The 15364-nt window shown below is 43.3% G+C and overlaps 1 protein-coding gene across 1 annotated transcript in view; it reads left to right on the forward strand.

Moving 5' to 3' along the window:
* The window catches only part of LOC128699894 (uncharacterized), a 461924-nt gene that overhangs the window by 58276 nt on the left and 388284 nt on the right, over positions 1-15364 (forward strand). The gene's annotated exons all lie outside the window — the stretch shown is intronic.

Consider the following 15364-nt stretch of genomic DNA (forward strand, 5'->3'; position numbering starts at 1 on the left):
TATGTTACAGTGGTAGTTGTGTTGCACCACTGTGTATGTTACAGTGGTAGTTGTGTTGCACCACTGTGTATGTTACAGTGGTAGTTGTGTTGCACCACTGTGTATGTTACAGTGGTAGTGTTACACTGTGTATGTTACAGTGGTAGTGTTGCACCACTGTGTATGTTACAGTGGTAGTGTTGCACCACTGTGTATGTTACAGTGGTAGTGTTGCACCACTGTGTATGTTACAGTGGTAGTGTTGCACCACTGTGTATGTTACAGTGGTAGTGTTGCACCACTGTGTATGTTACAGTGGTAGTGTTGCACCACTGTGTATGTTACAGTGGTAGTGTTGCACCACTGTGTATGTTACAGTGGTAGTTTTCCATTGTGGTTCGTGTGATAGTTATTATTTACATTTAAAATTTAAAGAGGTAAATATGTTAATTATGTAAATGTAATTATAACTGAAGAAGATGTACTAGAGTAGACGTAACTGACTGACATCACTCATCTTTGTGTAGTGTTATTTATGAGGTTCATTTTGGTTGTCTTCGTGAACTGGCTGACACTATGACAGACTTTGTCATGTGCTGGTAGTCTGTTCCACTCTTATTATTGTACAGAAAAATGTGTTTGAAGCCTGACTACTGACTCTAGGTACTGCATAGTTCTTCTTCCTTCCCCAAGTTCTGTAATTACACTGGTTCTCGATCTTAACAAAAGTGCCATTAAGATATTGGGAACACTGGTTGTGAGTAATTTATTAACATAATTTAGTTGTTTTACTGTGTGTTCAACATTGAGCATGTCCAGTTGTTGTAATTCATCCTAGTCTACATGTTCTCCTGGACTCAGCTCCAGGATGAATCTTACCATATTGTTCTGGCTGATTTGTACCTTATCTTTCAGTTTTTGTTGTTAAGACTGAGTACCATGAAGAGCAAGTGTTGTCTATACTGTATCAGAGGTAGACATAGTGTCCTGCCAGCCTCAGTTGGTAGACACTGTGCTTGTCTGTAGAGAAACTTTGGTCTGGTATACACTTTCCTTACAACATTGTTCCCTATTAGTTCTCTTGACGTGCTGGGGTCAAAGGGGATCCCCGGATATTTCACTGAATTTACTGTAATAATAGGTTCCCCATAACACTGGATATTAAAATTATTTACCCTTTTCAATTTATGTTTCGTGCTAAAGAGTATGACTTCCGTTTTCCCGAGGTGTAGTGATAATTTGTTATCTACCAACCATTTGCTACAGGATTCTAGTTGCATTTGCAATATACCATATATCATCTGTGTACAGTAGTAGTTTGTATTTGACATTGACTGGCATGTCATTCACATAGCATAAAAATAGCAAAGGGCCCAGTATACTACCTTGAGGAACCCCACATGTCACCGGCAGGGGTTTTGATTCTGTGTTGTTGATCTTGACAATTTGGTTCCTGTTGCTCAGGTGGAAGTTAAACCATTCTGCGGAACTCATGCCGATAGCTTGTAGTTTCTTACATAATGTACTGTGGCAGAAGAGAAACTTGTTGTGGGTATTAGTGTTTAGAGGTAGTGTTAGAAAGTTAATTTAGGCAAAGGTACACATAAGTACAATTATCATATATTGTGTAATTTTGCCAGGATTATCCAAATAATTCAGACAAACTGACTTATTTCCATTGTTGTCCATTGATCTGTAATGATTCTGTGAGTGTTAAGATAAGATTTTGCTCGGAGTTTTAATCATGGAGGGTTAGTCACCCAGGATAACCCAGGGAAGGGAGTCCTAGCAACCCAGGGAAAGGAGTCCTAGCCACCCAGGATAACCTCGGGTAAGGAGTGCTAGCCACCCAGGATAACCCAGCGTAGGGTTAGCCACTCAGGATAACCCAGGGTAGGCTGTCCACCCAGGATAACCCAAGAAAGTCAGTGTGTCATCGAGGACTGTCTGTCAGACACTGCAACATCATGGAATCTGGATACAAGGAATTCTTCAATACTTTCTAACGTTTGGACGAAGATCTACTTACACTAGTGGATGGTTCCACCGTGATCCCGCCTCCTCCTGCTTCCACTCACTTGACTACTTACACTAGTGGATGGTTCCACAGTGATCCCGCCTCCTCCTGCTTCCACTCACTTGACTACTTACACTAGTGGATGGTTCCACAGTGATCCCGCCTCCTCCTGCTTCCACTCACTTGACTACTTACACTAGTGGATGGTTCCACTGTGATCCCGCCTCCTCCTGCTTCCACTCACTTGACTACTTACACTAGTGGATGGTTCCACTGTGATCCCGCCTCCTCCTGCTTCCAATCACTTGACTACTTACACTAGTGGATGGTTCCACAGTGATCCCGCCTCCTCCTGCTTCCACTCACTTGACTACTTACATTAGTGGATGGTTCCACTGTGATCCCGCCTCCTCCTGCTTCCACTCACTTGACTACTTACACTAGTGGATGGTTCCACAGTGATCCCGCCTCCTCCTGCTTCTCCACTCACTTGACTACTTACACTAGTGGATGGTTCCACTGTGATCCCGCCTCCTCCTGCTTCCACTCACTTGACTACTTACACTAGTGGATGGTTCCACTGTGATCCCACCTCCTCCTGCTTCCACTCACTTGACTACTTACACTAGTGGATGGTTCCACTGTGATCCCGCCTCCTCCTGCTTCCACTCACTTGACTACTTACACTAGTGGATGGTTCCACTGTGATCCCGCCTCCTCCTGCTTCCACTCACTTGACTACTTACACTAGTGGATGGTTCCACTGTGATCCCGCCTCCTCCTGCTTTAACTCAGAACTGCGTCTTCAAGGGTGATGGACTGATTACATCTTCTTCACATCTCTACTGTTCCTGCCAACTTTTCTGTAAACAACTGAAGAAGCCTACCGTGTAGGCGAAGCGTTTCGGAATAAAGATACCTAACTGTTGCAGGTGTGTCTTACCAACCTGTCGGTATTGTATACCATTTTGATATTTGATCTCCAGGTTATATATGAGGTTTGTTTTTATTTGAGAAGACTAGATCAAATTATTACCTCTGGTTGGCTCAGTTACACATTGTTTCAGAAAGCAGTCCTGAACTACTTCCACAAAGTTACTGGACTTCAGATTTCCAGTCAAAGAAGTCTAGTCAATTTGACTAAAGTAAAACCCCCCACTATTACTACGTTATCGTGTCTAGAAGCCTTAACAATTTCGTACCAAAGAAGTCTCCCGCTATCGTGTTCTAAGCCAGGAGGACGGTATGTTACACCTAAAATTAGTTTTTCTCGACTTTCTAGAAATTCTACCTACAAGATTCTGTTACTAATCCATATATTATTATACCTGTTTTTATGCAACAATTTATATTTTCTTGCACATATAATGCAGCTCCTCCCCCTTTCCCGTTATATCTACATGAAACAACTTAAACAATTAATTATGACACTCAGCAGTTATGTCCCGACTCTTTAAATCATACAATGTTTCAGTTAATGCAATGACATCAAAGTTCTCAGCACATGCTACCAAACGTAGTTCATTAATCTTATTTCTTGCGCTTCGGCTGTTAGTATAAAATACATTAATATATTTTTTTCTTCTGCACCTTTTTTTCCTATTCAGCTTTGTTTTTATACAGTTTCTGTTATTATCATTTCTGTTATTATCATTATCCTGTGTTACTCCATGACTTGTTTTTAAGATAATAATATCAAAGCATATATCAATATTTCCACAATCATTATTTATCATTTCTAAACTCATACCTCTAACTAATCCTAGTTTAAAGTCCTAACAAAACCCTCAACTGAACTAGCGAGAAAATCCACACCTGGATAAGTGAACCCCATCACTGGCATACATGTCATCTACCCTAGAAGTGGTCCCAGTTGTCAATGAATGGTACTGCATTATCCTTACAGTGTTTGTCCAACCAACAATTTATACTAATCGCTCTAGACAACCATTAATTTCCAAAACCCCTTCTTGGCAAAATGCCACATATAACAGGGCTCTCTCCCTTCTTCCTAATAATGTCTATTGCTGTCCTATGCCTTCTAACTAAATCCTCACTTCTATGCTTGCCTACATCATTGCCTCCAGCAGTGAGGCAGATAGGACTGATCATATTACCATTCATGATGTCAAGCCGGCTAACAGCATCCTTCATCCCAGCCCCTGGAAAGCAAACCCACTGTCTCCTACTCCTATCCTTCAAGTAGGCCCAATCCATGTATCTAATCTGACTGTCCCCAACAAGAACAATGTTCTTACCTTCCTGGGTGTTGTTCCTCGTGACGTTCCCAGTAGTCAACTCACATTCGTCAGGTAGCATGGAGAATGGGTTTGGAGTTTCCATAGCAGTCTCCTGGATCTTCGTCGTTTCTGCATCCATCCGTCCTCTTGATCCTTCATTCCATGCTTTCCTGCCACTGTCCAGGTTCCTTACTTGACTTGAGGATTCACAACAGGAGGATTACTATTAATCCTCTTGTTTTCCTCAGTCTCTGTATCTCAAGCTTAGCCACCCTCAGCTCCTCCTTAAGCTGCTGGTAGAGTTACTCAATAGAGGACATCTTGGTTCATTTGGTTCAGTTCCACAGAGATCACACTAGATACGTCACCACTGTGACATGTACATTTACGTCTACTAGGCTATGGATCCTTAACTTGCACCTAGGTGGACACACACAAATGTTAGTAACATGTACGTCTACTAGGCTAAGGATCCTTATACTTGCACCTAGTTGGACACATATGTTAGTAGCAGTCACGTCTACAAGGTTATGGGTTCCCACACTTGCACATAGATGGCCACCACATCTTAATGATAGTAAAACAAAAAAGGTATTGAGATATGTACGAGAGAGAGCATACGAATTGGGTACTGGAGACGGCGGCATTTATGGAGGGTATTAGGTAGTTAGATGTGTGTCTCTTGGCTCGTGCCGCCGCTAGGGTATGTTTGGGTATGCTGGGGTATGTTGGGGTCAGGCCGCCTTGCCCCTGGTATGCTGAGGTCAGGCCGCCTGCCCTCTACACCACCTGAATATGCAACTCCCTCACCTGGATTACAACACTGACGCTGTGTCAGGAGGCAGGAGGCTGGAGTCAGTAGAAATATGTCTGAGGTCAATAAAGAAGATTTTATTAAGCTTATTAATAAGCGGAGGGTTGGTAACCCGGCGTTGCCCAAGAAGCCAGTCAGGCTGACGGAGGGTTGGTAACCCAGCGTTACCCAAGAAGCCAGTCAGGCTGACGGAGGGTTGGTAACCCAGCGTTACCCAAGAAGCCAGTCAGGCTGACGGAGGGTTGGTAACCCAGCGTTACCCAAGAAGCCAGTCAGGCTGACGGAGGGTTGGTAACCCAGCGTTGCCCAAGAAGCCAGTCAGGCTGACGGAGGGTTGGTAACCCAGCGTTGCCCAAGAAGCCAGTCAGGCTGACGGAGGGTTGGTAACCCAGCGTTGCCCAAGAAGCCAGTCAGGCTGACGGAGGGTTGGTAACCCAGCGTTGCCCAAGAAGCCAGTCAGGCTGACGGAGGGTTGGTAACCCAGCGTTGCCCAAGAAGCCAGTCAGGCTGACGGAGGGTTGGTAACCCAGCGTTGCCCAAGAAGCCAGTCAGGCTGACGGAGGGTTGGTAACCCAGCGTTACCCAAGAAGCCAGTCAGGCTGACGGAGGGTTGGTAACCCAGCGTTACCCAAGAAGCCAGTCAGGCTGACGGAGGGTTGGTAACCCAGCGTTACCCAAGAAGCCAGTCAGGCTGACGGACTGACTACTTCTTATCAAGACTGAGGAACTGACCACTTCCTATCAAGACTTGTGGTGATGGTGGTAGTAGTACTTGTGGTGATGGTGGTAGTAGTACTTGTGGTGATGGTGGTAGTAGTACTTGTGGTGATGGTGGTAGCAGTACTTGTGGTGATGGTGGTAGTAGTACTTGTGGTGATGGTGGTAGTAGTACATGGTAGCTTGTGGTGATGGTGGTAGTAGTACTTGTGGTGATGGTGGTAGTAGTACTTGTGGTGATGGTGGTAGCAGTACTTGTGGTGATGGTGGTAGTAGTACTTGTGGTGATGGTGGTAGTAGTACTTGTGGTGATGGTGGTAGTAGTACTTGTGGTGATGGTGGTAGTAGTACTTGTGGTGATGGTGGTAGTAGTACTTGTGGTGATGGTAGTAGTACTTGTGGTGATGGTGGTAGCAGTACTTGTGGTGATGGTGGTAGTAGTACTTGTGGTGATGGTGGTAGTAGTACTTGTGGTGATGGTGGTAGTAGTACTTGTGGTGATGGTGGTAGTAGTACTTGTGGTGATGGTGGTAGTAGTACTTGTGGTGATGGTGGTAGTAGTACTTGTGGTGATGGTGGTAGTAGTACTTGTGGTGATGGTGGTAGTAGTACTTGTGGTGATGGTGGTAGTAGTACTTGTGGTGATGGTGGTAGTAGTACTTGTGGTGATGGTGGTAGTAGTACTTGTGGTGATGGTGGTAGTAGTACTTGTGGTGATGGTGGTAGCAGTACTTGTGGTGATGGTGGTAGTAGTACTTGTGGTGATGGTGGTAGCAGTACTTGTGGTGATGGTGGTAGTAGTACTTGTGGTGATGGTGGTAGTAGTACTTGTGGTGATGGTGGTAGTAGTACTTGTGGTGATGGTGGTAGTAGTACTTGTGGTGATGGTGGTAGTAGTACTTGTGGTGATGGTGGTAGTAGTACTTGTGGTGATGGTGGTAGTAGTACTTGTGGTGATGGTGGTAGCAGTACTTGTGGTGATGGTGGTAGCAGTACTTGTGGTGATGGTGGTAGCAGTACTTGTGGTGATGGTGGTAGCAGTACTTGTGGTGATGGTGGTAGTAGTACTTGTGGTGATGGTGGTAGTAGTACTTGTGGTGATGGTGGTAGTAGTACTTGTGGTGATGGTGGTAGTAGTACTTGTGGTGATGGTGGTAGTAGTACTTGTGGTGATGGTGGTAGTAGTACTTGTGGTGATGGTGGTAGTAGTACTTGTGGTGATGGTGGTAGCAGTACTTGTGGTGATGGTGGTAGCAGTACTTGTGGTGATGGTGGTAGTAGTACTTGTGGTGATGGTGGTAGTAGTACTTGTGGTGATGGTGGTAGTAGTACTTGTGGTGATGGTGGTAGCAGTACTTGTGGTGATGGTGGTAGTAGTACTTGTGGTGATGGTGGTAGTAGTACTTGTGGTGATGGTGGTAGCAGTACTTGTGGTGATGGTGGTAGCAGTACTTGTGGTGATGGTGGTAGCAGTACTTGTGGTGATGGTGGTAGCAGTACTTGTGGTGATGGTGGTAGTGGTGATAGTGGTAGCAGTACTTGTGGTGATGGTGGTAGCAGTACTTGTGGTGATGGTGGTAGCAGTACTTGTGGTGATGGTGGTAGCAGTACTTGTGGTGATGGTGGTAGCAGTACTTGTGGTGATGGTGGTAGCAGTACTTGTGGTGATGGTGGTAGCAGTACTTGTGGTGATGGTGGTAGTAGTACTTGTGGTGATGGTGGTAGCAGTACTTGTGGTGATGGTGGTAGCAGTACTTGTGGTGATGGTGGTAGTAGTACTTGTGGTGATGGTGGTAGCAGTACTTGTGGTGATGGTGGTAGTAGTACTTGTGGTGATGGTGGTAGCAGTACTTGTGGTGATGGTGGTAGCAGTACTTGTGGTGATGGTGGTAGTAGTACTTGTGGTGATGGTGGTAGTAGTACTTGTGGTGATGGTGGTAGTAGTACTTGTGGTGATGGTGGTAGCAGTACTTGTGGTGATGGTGGTAGTAGTACTTGTGGTGATGGTGGTAGCAGTACTTGTGGTGATGGTGGTAGTAGTACTTGTGGTGATGGTGGTAGCAGTACTTGTTTGTATCAGAAACAGCGATTAATGATGATTCAAGGCATTTACGTCTATGGAAACTAGGTTCTTTAGTCACCACAACAGACATAGTCTCACTCCACGAAGATGACAGTAAAGCAATTGCAAAGAACTACAGACCGATAGCACTAACATACCATATAATAAAAATCTTTGAGAGGGTTGTAAGAAGCAAGATCGCCACCCACCTAGATACCCATCAGTTACACAACCCTGGGCAACACGGGTTTAGAGCAGGTCGCTCCTGCCTGTCCCAGCTACTGGACCACTATGACAAGGTCCTGGATGCTGCAGAGGATAAACAAAATCCAGATGTAGTATACACAGACTTTGCAAAACCCTTCGACAAGTGTGACCATGGTGCAGTAGCTCACAAAATGCGTCATAAAGGAATAACAGGAAAAGCTTACAAGGTGGTAGTTCTAACACAGGTCTGGGGACCTTCTACAAGGGCCAGACAGGGCCCTCCTCGGTTTTGTCAACAGTACCTCTATAAACATGGAAAAAAACCAACACAGCTCTTTAGCAAACAGTGGTCTAACACAAGGAGTTAGCAGGCAAACAGAGACTTAAATGTTACTTAAGTAATCTCAATTTATCCAGGTAGGATTACAACACTGAACACAGTCCAAAACATTCGTATAAGAATGTGGCTTAAGGTTAAGAAAAATTAATATTTTGGGTTCTGCTTGTCTGTGTTAGATCATTGTCTGCTAAACTGTTTGGCCCTTGTGGGACGTCTTAGGGACACTCCTTGTGGGACGAGTTAGGGACCCTCCTTGTGGGACGAGTTAGGGACCCTTCTTGTGGGACGAGTTAGGGACCCTCCTTGTGGGACGAGTTAGGGACCCACCTTGTGGGACGAGTTAGGGACCCTCCTTGTTGGACGAGTTAGGGACCCTCCTTGTGGGACGAGTTAGGACCCTCCTTGTGGGACGAGTTAGGGACCCTCCTTGTGGGACGAGTTAGGGACCCTCCTTGTGGGACGAGTTAGGGACCCTCCTTGTGGGACGAGTTAGGGACCCTCCTTGTGGGACGAGTTAGAGACCCTCCTTGTGGGACGAGTTATGGACCCTCCTTGTGGGACGAGTTAGGGACCCTCTTTGTGGGACGAGTTAGGGACCCTCCTTGTGGGACGAGTTAGGGACCCTCCTTGTGGGACGAGTTAGGGACCCTCCTTGTGGGACGAGTTAGGGACCCTCCTTGTGGGACGAGTTAGGGACCCTCCTTGTGGGACGAGTTAGGGACCCTCCTTGTGGGACGAGTTAGGGATCCTCCTTGTGGGACGAGTTAGGGATTCATCTTGTGGGACGAGTTAGGGACCCTCCTTGTGGGACGAGTTAGGGACCCTCCTTGTGGGACGAGTTAGGGACCCTCCTTGTGGGACGAGTTAGAGACCCTCCTTGTGGGACGAATTAGGGACCCTCCTTGTGGGACGAGTTAAGGACCCTCCTTGTGGGACGAATTAGGGGCCCTCCTTGTGAGATGAGTTAAGGACCCTCCTTGTGGGACGAATTAGGGACTCTCCTTGTGGGACGAATTAGGGACCTTCCTTGTGGGACGAGTTAGGGACCCTCCTAGTGGGACGAATTAGGGGCCCTCCTTGTGGGACGAGTTAGGGGCCCTCCTGGTGGGACGAATTAGGGGCCCTCCTTGTGGGACGAGTTAGGTACCCTCCTTGTGGGACGAGTTAGGGACCCATCTTGTGGGACGAGTTAGGGACCCTCCTTGTGGGACGAATTAGGGGCCCTCCTTGTGGGACGAGTTAGGGACCCTCCTTGTGGGACGAATTAGGGGCCCTCCTTGTGGGACGAGTTAAGGACCCTCCTTGTGGGACGAATTAGGGACTTTCCTTGTTGGACGAGTTAGGGGCCCTTCTTGTGGGACGAATTAGGGACCTTCCTTGTGGGACGAGTTAGGGACCCTCCTAGTGGGACGAATTAGGGACCTTGTGGGACGAGTTAGGGGCCCTCCTTGTGGGACGAATTAAGGACCCATCTTGTGGGACGAGTTAGGGACCCTCCTTGTGGGACGAATTAGGGACCCATCTTGTGGGACGAGTTAGGGACCCATCTTGTTGGACGACTTAGGGACCCATCTTGTGGGACGAGTTAGGGACCCATCTTGTGGGACGAGTTAGGGACCCTCCTTGTGGGACGAGTTAGGAACCCTCCTTGTGGGACGAGTTAGGGACCCTCCTTGTGGGACGAGTTAGGGACCCTCCTTGTGGGACGAGTTAGAGACCCTCCTTGTGGGACGAGTTAGGGACCCATCTTGTGGGACGAGTTAGGGACCCATCTTGTGGGACGAGTTAGGGACCCTCCTTGTGGGACGAGTTAGGGATCCTCCTTGTGGGATGAGTTAGGGACCCATCTTGTGGGACGAGTTAGGGACCCTCCTTGTGGGACGAGTTAGGGACCCATCTTGTGGGACGAGTTAGGGACCCTCCTTGTGGGACGAGTTAGGGACCCATCTTGTAGGACGAATTAGGGACCCATCTTGTGGGACGAGTTAGGGACCCTCCTTGTGGGACGAGTTAGGGACCCATCTTGTGGGACGAGTTAGGGACCCTCCTTGTGGGACGAATTAGGGACCCATCTTGTGGGACGAGTTAGGGACCCATCTTGTGGGACGAGTTAGGGACCCATCTTTTGGGACGAGTTAGGGACCCTCCTTGTGGGACGAGTTAGGGACCCATCTTGTGGGACGAATTAGGGACCCATCTTGTGGGACGAATTAGGGACCCATCTTGTGGGACGAGTTAGGGACCCTCCTTGTTGGACGAGTTAGGGACCCTCCTAGCCCCTCCCGTTTTATACAAGTCTAACCACCTTCCGTTCTCATTTAATTTCCATTTCCTGGATAAACAAGTACGTAACATTATATTGACCGGAAACAACTAATTAATGACCTGGAGATGTACATAATGAGTATTTCATAAACTTGTCCACAGTAAATTACACAACAAATGTATTCTCAATGATCAGAGAGAAATATTTTTGGTTGCTGAGAAAAATTAGCAATCTGGCGTCAGGTGCATTTTGATTTAGGTGTCAAATTCTATAGAAAAATTCCCAAGACGTATTACCACAAAAACAGTTAGAATTTATATTTGTTTATATAGACAGACTGGTTATAAATGACCATAATTTTTAAAGGGGTGGACCGGTAAGCCAGCGGAAGGCCTCGGTCAGCTGACCAGAAGCTCCAAAGGCGGGTCATCATCTGACTAAGACCCGCGTCAGGAAACACTTGTCCTGTTTCCTGACGAACCTTACCTAACCTAAGCTATAACGAAGCATAAGGAAGTGTGACGGTATTTTCTTGGTAATTGTTAGTTCACTAGCGGGATATTCTGTTATTTATTACTACACAGTGTTGATAGATTGTGACGGATGTTCCTCCTGGATCTTCTCTCCACCTCTCACCTGACGTTTTCTTCTTCCAACTTCTTGAAAAAGTGTTGCTTGTAACATGAAAGTGTTGCTTGTAACATGAAAGTGTTGCTTGTAACATGAAAGTGTTGCTTGTAACATGAAAGTTGCTTGTAACATGAAAGTGTTGCTTGTAACATGAAAGTTGCTTGTAACATGAAAGTGTTGCTTGTAACATGAAAGTTGCTTGTAACATGAAAGTGTTGCTTGTAACATGAAAGTTGCTTGTAACATGAAAGTTGCTTGTAACATGAAAGTTGCTTGTAACATGAAAGTGTTGCTTGTAACATGAAAGTTGCTTGTAACATGAAAGTGTTGCTTGTAACATGAAAGTTGCTTGTAACATGAAAGTGTTGCTTGTAACATGAAAGTTGCTTGTAACATGAAAGTTGCTTGTAACATGAAAGTGTTGCTTGTAACATGAAAGTTGCTTGTAACATGAAAGTTGCTTGTAACATGAAAGTTGCTTGTAACATGAAAGTTGCTTGTAAAATGAAAGTGTTGCTTGTAACATGAAAGTGTTGCTTGTAACATGAAAGTGTTGCTTGTAACATGAAAGTTGCTTGTAACATGAAAGTTGCTTGTAACATGAAAGTTGCTTGTAACATGAAAGTTGCTTGTAACATGAAAGTGTTGCTTGTAACATGAAAGTGTTGCTTGTAACATGAAAGTTGCTTGTAACATGAAAGTTGCTTGTAACATGAAAGTTGCTTGAAAGTAACATGAAAGTGTTGCTTGTAACATGAAAGTGTTGCTTGTAACATGAAAGTGTTGCTTGTAACATGAAAGTTGCTTGTAACATGAAAGTGTTGCTTGTAACATGAAAGTTGCTTGTAACATGAAAGTTGCTTGTAACATGAAAGTTGCTTGTAACATGAAAGTTGCTTGTAACATGAAAGTGTTGCTTGTAACATGAAAGTTGCTTGTAACATGAAAGTGTTGCTTGTAACATGAAAGTGTTGCTTGTAACATGAAAGTTGCTTGTAACATGAAAGTTGCTTGTAACATGAAAGTTGCTTGTAACATGAAAGTGTTGCTTGTAACATGGAAGTGTTGCTTGTAACATGAAAGTTGCTTGTAACATGAAAGTTGCTTGTAACATGAAAGTGTTGCTTGTAACATGAAAGTGTTGCTTGTAACATGAAAGTTGCTTGTAACATGAAAGTGTTGCTTGTAACATGAAAGTGTTGCTTGTAACATGAAAGTTGCTTGTAACATGAAAGTTGCTTGTAACATGAAAGTTGCTTGTAACATGAAAGTGTTGCTTGTAACATGAAAGTTGCTTGTAACATGAAAGTGTTGCTTGTAACATGAAAGTTGCTTGTAACATGAAAGTTGCTTGTAACATGAAAGTTGCTTGTAACATGAAAGTTGCTTGTAACATGAAAGTTGCTTGTAACATGAAAGTTGCTTGTAACATGAAAGTGTTGCTTGTAACATGAAAGTTGCTTGTAACATGAAAGTGTTGCTTGTAACATGAAAGTTGCTTGTAACATGAAAGTGTTGTAACATGAAAGTTGCTTGTAACATGAAAGTGTTGCTTGTAACATGAAAGTTGCTTGTAACATGAAAGTTGCTTGTAACATGAAAGTTGTTGTAACATGAAAGTTGCTTGTAACATGAAAGTTGCTTGTAACATGAAAGTGTTGCTTGGAACATGAAAGTTGCTTGTAACATGAAAGTGTTGCTTGTAACATGAAAGTTGCTTGTAACATGAAAGTTGCTTGTAACATGAAAGTTGCTTGTAACATGAAAGTTGCTTGTAACATAAAAGTTGCTTGTAACATGAAAGTGTTGCTTGTAACATGAAAGTTGCTTGTAACATGAAAGTTGCTTGTAACATGAAAGTTGCTTGTAACATGAAAGTGTTGCTTGTAACATGAAAGTTGCTTGTAACATGAAAGTTGCTTGTAACATGAAAGTTGCTTGTAACATGAAAGTTGCTTGTATCATGAAAGTTGCTTGTAACATGAAAGTGTTGCTTGTAACATGAAAGTGTTGCTTGTAACATGAAAGTTTCTTGTAACATGAAAGTTGCTTGTAACATGAAAGTTGCTTGTAACATGAAAGTTGCTTGTAACATGAAAGTTGCTTGTAACATGAAAGTTGCTTGTAACATGAAAGTTGCTTGTAACATGAAAGTTGCTTGTAACATGAAAGTTGCTTGTAACATGAAAGTGTTGCTTGTAACATGAAAGTTGCTTGTAACATGAAAGTGTTGCTTGTAACATGAAAGTTGCTTGTAACATGAAAGTTGCTTGTAACATGAAAGTTGCTTGTAACATGAAAGTGTTGCTTGTAACATGAAAGTGTTGCTTGTAACATGAAAGTTGCTTGTAACATGAAAGTTGCTTGTAACATGAAAGTTGCTTGTAAAATGAAAGTTGCTTGTAACATGAAAGTTGCTTGTAACATGAAAGTGTTGCTTGTAACATGAAAGTTGCTTGTAACATGAAAGTGTTGCTTGTAACATGAAAGTTGCTTGTAACATGAAAGTTGCTTGTAACATGAAAGTTGCTTGTAACATGAAAGTGTTGCTTGTAACATGAAAGTTGCTTGTAACATGAAAGTTGCTTGTAACATGAAAGTTGCTTGTAACATGAAAGTTGCTTGTAACATGAAAGTGTTGCTTGTAACATGAAAGTTGCTTGTAACATGAAAGTTGCTTGTAACATGGAAGTGTAACATGAAAGTGTTGCTTGTAACATGAAAGTTGCTTGTAACATGAAAGTGTTGCTTGTAACATGAAAGTTGATTATAACATGAAAGTTGCTTGTAACATGAAAGTTGCTTGTAACATGAAAGTGCTTGTAACATGAAAGTTGCTTGTAACATGAAAGTTGCTTGTAACATGAAAGTTGCTTGTAACATGAAAGTGTTGCTTGTAACATGAAAGTTGCTTGTAACATTGTTGTAACATGAAAGTGTTGCTTGTAACATGAAAGTTGCTTGTAACATGAAATTGCTTGTAACATGAAAGTTGCTTGTAACATGAAAGTTGCTTGTAACATGGAAGTGTTGCTTTTAACATGAAAGTGTTGCTTGTAACATGAAAGTTGCTTGTAACATGAAAGTTGCATGTAACATGAAAGTTGCTTGTAACATGAAAGTTGCTTGTAACATGAAAGTTGCTTGTAACATGAAAGTGTTGCTTGTAACATGAAAGTGTTGCTTGTAACATGAAAGTTGCTTGTAACATGAAAGCTGCTTGTAACATGGAAGTGTTGCTTGTAACATGAAAGTTGCTTGTAACATGAAAGTTGCTTGTAACATGAAAGTGTTGCTTGTAACATGAAAGTGTTGCTTGTAACATGAAAGTGTTGCTTGTAACATGAAAGTTGCTTGTAACATGAAAGTTGCTTGCTGAAAGTGTTGCTTGTAACATGAAAGTGTTGCTTGTAACATGAAAGTGTTGCTTGTAACATGAAAGTTGCTTGTAACATGAAAGTGTTGCTTGTAACATGAAAGTTGCTTGTAACATGAAAGTTGCTTGTAACATGAAAGTGTTGCTTGTAACATGAAAGTTGCTTGTAACATGAAAGTGTTGCTTGTAACATGAAAGTTGTTTGTAACATGAAAGTTGCTTGTAACATGAAAGTTGTTTGTAACATGAAAGTTGCTTGTAACATGAAAGTTGTTTGTAACATGAAAGTTGCTTGTAACATGAAAGTTGCTTGTAACATGAAAGTTGCTTGTAACATGAAAGTTGCTTGTAACATGAAAGTTGCTTGTAACATGAAAGTGTTGCTTGTAACATGAAAGTTGCTTGTAACATGAAAGTGTTGCTTGTAACATGAAAGTGTTGCTTGTAACATGAAAGTTGCTTGTAACATGAAAGTGTTGCTTGTAACATGAAAGTGTTGCTTGTAACATGAAAGTTGCTTGTAACATGAAAGTGTTGCTTGTAACATGAAAGTGTTGCTTGTAACATGAAAGTGTTGCTTGTAACATGAAAGTTGCTTGTAACATGAAAGTGTTGCTTGTAACATGAAAGTGTTGCTTGTAACATGAAAGTTGCTTGTAACATGAAAGTTGCTTGTAACATGAAAGTTGCTTGTAACATGAAAGTGTTGCTTGTAA

This window comes from Cherax quadricarinatus, chromosome 81 (genome assembly GCF_038502225.1).
Source record: "Cherax quadricarinatus isolate ZL_2023a chromosome 81, ASM3850222v1, whole genome shotgun sequence".
In the NCBI taxonomy this organism is placed as follows: domain Eukaryota; kingdom Metazoa; phylum Arthropoda; class Malacostraca; order Decapoda; family Parastacidae; genus Cherax; species Cherax quadricarinatus.